Genomic DNA, 5,728 nt, shown 5'->3' with positions numbered 1-5,728 from the left:
AAATAACTCTTTTTACTTTGGGAGCAGAGTGACGCGGTTGGAAGCGTATTGGGCCCATAACCCAAAGGTCCGTGGATCGAAACCACGCTCTGCGAACCACATTTTCATTTTTCAATTGGTATTCACAGCAGGGTTCATGACCCAGAGGTCCGTGGATCGAAACCACGAGCAACAGTTTCATTTCACATTCTTTAAACCCACTAGGCTCGTAGATATATTTTTACTATTACAAATAGTCAAACACAAGTTAATGTATGCATTTTGTTTCTATTTGATGAATGTATTCTTAAACATCTCACAAAACTACCTTGAAAGGAAGAATTACTTATTTCTTAAGAATCTTTTCAACGACACCTAAACTACGGCATTAATATTTTCAATTATAAACATGCAAAACAACCCATAGGGTAAATGTAGTATGATTTTTTTTGTCAGTGTCACCATTAATATCTGACTTACAGGCTTAGTAACATTTTTAAAATGAACACATTTTTATGAAATACAAAAGCTCGTGACGTCATGTCGTCGTTGCTTAGACCCGGTCACTTTAAAGCATCACCATAAAATTAATCAATTTCAATTTTTCATTTAACAATGTCTTATTTTCTATATAATGTGTGTTTGTTTTAATGTAAGGCAAGCTAAATGAGAGTTTCTCTTTACCGAGTTTGATTTTGATAGTTCAATTTAATCATAGTTATATTTTTTGTAAGTGTACCATGAAGGAGAAAAGATTAATTCTGAGGAACTATTCTACCTAAACTATCTTGCCAAGATTGACCTCTTATTTTTTTTTTCTGTTGTAGAATCCATCACAATCTTTCGTCTATGGTAAGGAGTAATATACCTCATCTCACTTGATATCATTGCGGGCCACTACCATCTAGTCTGAACAGGGTATTGGAGACTACTTGGTATGTGTGAATGTTTGTTTGATTCTATATAACGTCGCCATATCAAAACATGTGTGTACTAGTCTGGTAAGGAAGTCCAAATAAGACTGACAATACACAAGTCGAAGAAATTCTCCGTGAGACCTCCTTTGATGGCTACAACTGACTGGAAATCTTATCTTTGCTCTACAACAAAAACAATAAAAGGATAAGAGCTCAATTTTGGCATCATAGTTTAGGTAGAATAGTTCTTCAGAGTGAGTGTGTGTGTGTGTGTGTGTGTATGTGTGTGTGTGTGTGTGTGTGTGTGTGTGTGTGTGTGTGTGTGTGTGTGTGTGTGTGTGTGTGTGTGTGTGTGTGTGTGTGTGTGTGTGTGTGTGTGTGTGTGTGTGTGTGTGTGTGTGTGGGTGTGTGTGTGTGTGTGTGTGTGTGTGTGTGTGTGTGTGTGTGTGTGTGTGTGTGTGTGTGTGTGTGTGTGTGTGTGTATGTGTGTGTGTGTGTGAGTGTGTGTGTGTGTGCGTGTGTATGTGTGTGTGTGTGTGTGTGTGTGTTTGTGTGTGTGTGTGTGTGTGTGTGTGTGTGTGTGTGTGTGTGTGTGTGTGTGTGTGTGTGTGTGTGTGTGTGTGTGTGTGTGTGTGTGTGTGTGTATGTGCGTGCGTGTGTGTGTGTGCGTGTGTGTGTGTGTGTGCGTGTGTGTGTGTGTGTGTGTGTGTGTGTGTGTGTGTGTGTGTGTGTGTGTGTGTGTGTGTGTGTGTGTGTGTGTGTGTGTGTGTGTGTGTGTGTGTGTGTGTGTGTGTGTGTGTCTGTGTGTGTGTGTGTGTGTGCGTGCGCGTGTGTGAGCTCTTGTGTGTGTGTGTTATTTGCTATGGAACTTTGTAACCCCACAGACTAGATGGTAGTGCCCCGCAATAATGTCTTTACCATAGACAGATGATTGTGATGGATTAATTTGACTTCTACAACAAAAACAATAAAAGAAGAAATACTAAATCTTGGCATCATACTACAGATAGAATACTTCTTTAGAATAGATCTATTCTCCTTTATGGTACTCTTTCGAAATATAGTACTATGATTAAATTGAATTATCAAAACCAAGCTCGGTAAAAGAAGTTCTCATTTAGCTTGCCTTACATTAAAACAAGTACACATTCTATACAAAATGAGATAATCTTCAATGAAAATTGATTTATTAAATTCATGGTGATCTGTAGTATTACATAGCTTGAACGTGACCGGGTGTAACCAACGACATGACGTCACGAGCTTCTGTATTTCATAAAAATGTGTGACGCCACGTCCTTAGTATTTAATCATTATGTCATTATTATTTCTTATATGCTTACTTATAAAAAATCCCAACTCATACATATACATATATACCGGTATGTATATATGTATCTATTCTTGTCTGATATGTATTATCAAATTCTCATGAGCATTTTGAGAATATGCATGGTTTACCTTTGATCGACGACTTCTCTGCTAGAACCAAGAAAGAACACGCCTTATCATCAGATCTTCTACTTAACCTGAAGTGCAAATAAGTACTCGCAAGCTATCTAAACCAGCCTCTTTGTCTATTGACTCACGGTAAGGGCTTCAAGTTATTCTCAATCAGATAGAAACTTATTTATAGTACATTTATTTTTCATTCACTCCGGATCAAACAAAATGCTTTCAGTCACCAAAGTAAAGAATGCATATCATTTCCGGATCAAAAAGACAAATCTTTCACAAACAGCTCGTTTACTGGTAAGTCTTCATAACTAACATATACATGATCTTCATCTTACAAAGGTTACTAAATCTATGTCAGATATACACAGTGACACTGAAAAAACAATCATACTATATTTACCCTATGGATTGTTTTGCATGTTTCAAATTTGAAATATTAATACTGTGCTTTAGGTATTCATTTAAAATATTTATAAGAAGTCATTTTCCATTTCATGGTAGTTTTATGAAATATTCAAGAACAGACATCAAATAGAAACAAAATATCTATATCACCTTCAGTTTTACTATCTGTAATAGGAAAAATTTCTGTACGAATCTAATGAATTTTAAGAATGGAAAATGCAAAAGTGATCAGTAGAGCTCAGTATCGATCCACGGATCTCTGGGTTATGAGCCCAACACGATACCACTGCGCCACTCTGCTGTGAATACAGGATCAAAAATGAAAATGTGATTAGCAGAGCGTGGTTTCGATCCACGGACCTTTGGGTTATGGGCCCAACGCGCTTCCAACTGCGCCACTCTGCTTCGAAAGTAAAAGGGTTAATTGTTCTATTTAAACTAAACCTCTGAGGAACCTGATGCCACTCAGTGGATCCCAATGTATGATGATGATACAATTACTGTTATTCTAGTTTCAATGGCTTTCAAGAATTTGTCAAATTGACTAATAGATAAATGTAAATACAATAACAAGTTGAAATAAAACATAAAACAGTGATTGTTAAAAGTAAATGGCTAGAGTCGTCTTCAAGTCGCTTCAAGTTCTCTCCAGGTCCATCGCTACAAGACCTCGGGATTTTTTTTTTTTCATGTGGGTCTCTGTGTGTGTATGTCTTTGTGTACAAAAACATATTTGTTTTGTGTGTATGTGTGTGTTATTTGTTACGGGACTTCGCAACCGTAAAGACGATAAGCGTGTCGTGGAGTCATTCTCGACCCTCGGGATACTTCTCCGAATAAAGTCCCCTCGACCGTCGTCGCCTCCGTGGTGCAATCGGTTAGCGCGTTCGGTTCTTGAACCAAAGTTTGAGGGTTCGAGGCCACCTTGGCTGCAAATTTACAATCTTGCTCGTGTACTAAAGTGACGCCCATCACTAAGCGCCCAACATTACCTGATAAAAGATTTCCAGTTAGGTGAAACCATTCAAGGAAGTACGACGGAGGATTGGTACATACATGTTTGGATACAAGTAGTATCAGTAGTAGAGTATTAGTAGCATTGGCATTAGCTCAGGCGCTAAATGGATGTACGACAATCCATGCTATATCTGTACAATGACAGATCTTCACAACAAAGAAGGGACTACTGGGGTATCACAGGCTCCAGTAAAAAATCTTGTTGTACGTTAGTAGTAAAGGTAATGATTTTAAAGTCATAGAAGAGCAGAAAGTGCGCGTCAATATAAACTATTGCAAGCTTATCTCTATCATAGAATTACTGATATCAATATAAAATTGTCGGAAAGAAATAGAGCTTCCACAACAAAAATATAAATGTGATTAGCAAAGCGTGGCTTTGATCGATGTACCTCCGGATCATGAGCCCAATAAGCTAACACTACACCACTCTGTTGTCAATATAGACAAAAAGAAAAATGGGATTATTTCAATCCACGGACCTTTTAGTTATGAGTCCAATACGTGTCCACTGCGCCACTCTACTCTGAAAGCGAGTTAACTCTGAGACACTTGAATCCAAATAGTGCATGTCGATATTTGATGATAATTCAAATACTATTACACACATTTCAGTAGGCTTCAGAAATTGGTCAAATTCACTAATAGATCAGTGTACATACAGTAATAAGTTGAAAGAAATCAAAGATTCTTAAAAGTAAATGGCTGGAGTCGTCTTCCAGAATGGCGCACCTGTCGCATCAACTTCTCCCAAGTTCCTTTGCGACAAGATCTCTCGAATATTATTTAATTTATTCGATGAAACATGTACTTAATCAGTTGATACCTTACAAAGTATTTCAATCGACTAATACAGAGAATGGTAAAAGAAAAGCTATGGAAGTTTAACAAAAATCTATACATAGCATTCATGGACAGTGTGTGTGTGGGGGGGGGTGCGTGCGTGCGTGCGTGTGTGTGCGTGCGTGTGTGCGTGCGTGCGTGTGTGTGTGTGTGTGTGTGTGTGTGTGTGTGTGTGTGTGTGTGTGTGTGTGTGTGTGTGTGTGTGTGTGTGTGTGTGTGTGTGTGTACCTGTGTGTGTGTGTACCTGTGTGTGTGTGTGTGGCTTTTTGTGTCTTTATTAACAAATCAATTTTTGCATCAAGCGATAAATTTGTTAACAAGCATATAGAAAGTACATACTAATTCATTCATTCGATGAAATCTCTATTTATTTTATTAATACCTCACAGAGTATTTCACTCGACTATTACAAAGAATGATTATAGACAAGTTTTGGGAAATTAGCAATAATCTATACATAACATTCATAGACCTTGAAAAATCCTAGTGGAGAAATATGAAGTAAAGGTACTAAAGTTACAAATGACCCATGTATATGTAACATATAAACAGTTTTCAAGAATCATGACTGTTTCAATTTATATACAGGAGTTCAACAAGACAGATTGCTCTCACCTATCCTGTTATATAGATATTAGACTTAAAACTCACTTTCGGAAAAGAAGAAACAAAAATAGAGAGTTCCGTTTATTTTGATCACTATCTGTGATCCTCTTCAGCAGATTGAATACAGAATTGAAAAGTCATATATATATATACAAAGATGTGAGGTGAATATGTAGGAACCAGGGGAGGACTCAATTCTCGTGGCCGACACTACCCGGACATTGTTGGATTTTGTCCACCGTTAGTATGTATGATAACAGACTATTAACTGCTAAGGTGGTCATGCAGTCTGGTGACCATTGTCCATTTGATATGCTATGATTAGGAGCATATTTTATCAATAAAGATTCAATGATTTTTTCTTCTGAAACTACATTTCAGCATCGTCCAATCTATGCGGTGGTCTTTTTTGGCAATGTACTGAAATATCTCGTGTCCATATTTTTGCTGAATTCTTATGCTCTTTTTTCCTAGTTGTCAGGTTTCATCCAGTTTGTCCCCAA

At 37.4% G+C, this 5,728-nt stretch overlaps 1 non-coding gene across 1 annotated transcript; it reads right to left on the bottom strand.

Annotated features, from left to right (window-relative positions):
- Window positions 1-3,091: 3,091 nt before the first annotated feature.
- TRNAM-CAU (transfer RNA methionine (anticodon CAU)) lies at window positions 3,092-3,164 on the bottom strand. The gene has a single exon. It is a non-coding gene; the product is annotated as a tRNA-Met (tRNA).
- Between the last annotated feature and the right edge of the window lie 2,564 nt (window positions 3,165-5,728).

The sequence above is a fragment of the Oratosquilla oratoria genome, chromosome 22 (genome assembly GCF_046742065.1).
Source record: "Oratosquilla oratoria isolate Oo_2021 chromosome 22, ASM4674206v1, whole genome shotgun sequence".
NCBI lineage: Eukaryota > Metazoa > Arthropoda > Malacostraca > Stomatopoda > Squillidae > Oratosquilla > Oratosquilla oratoria.
This window is presented reverse-complemented; position numbering and strand designations above follow the sequence as displayed.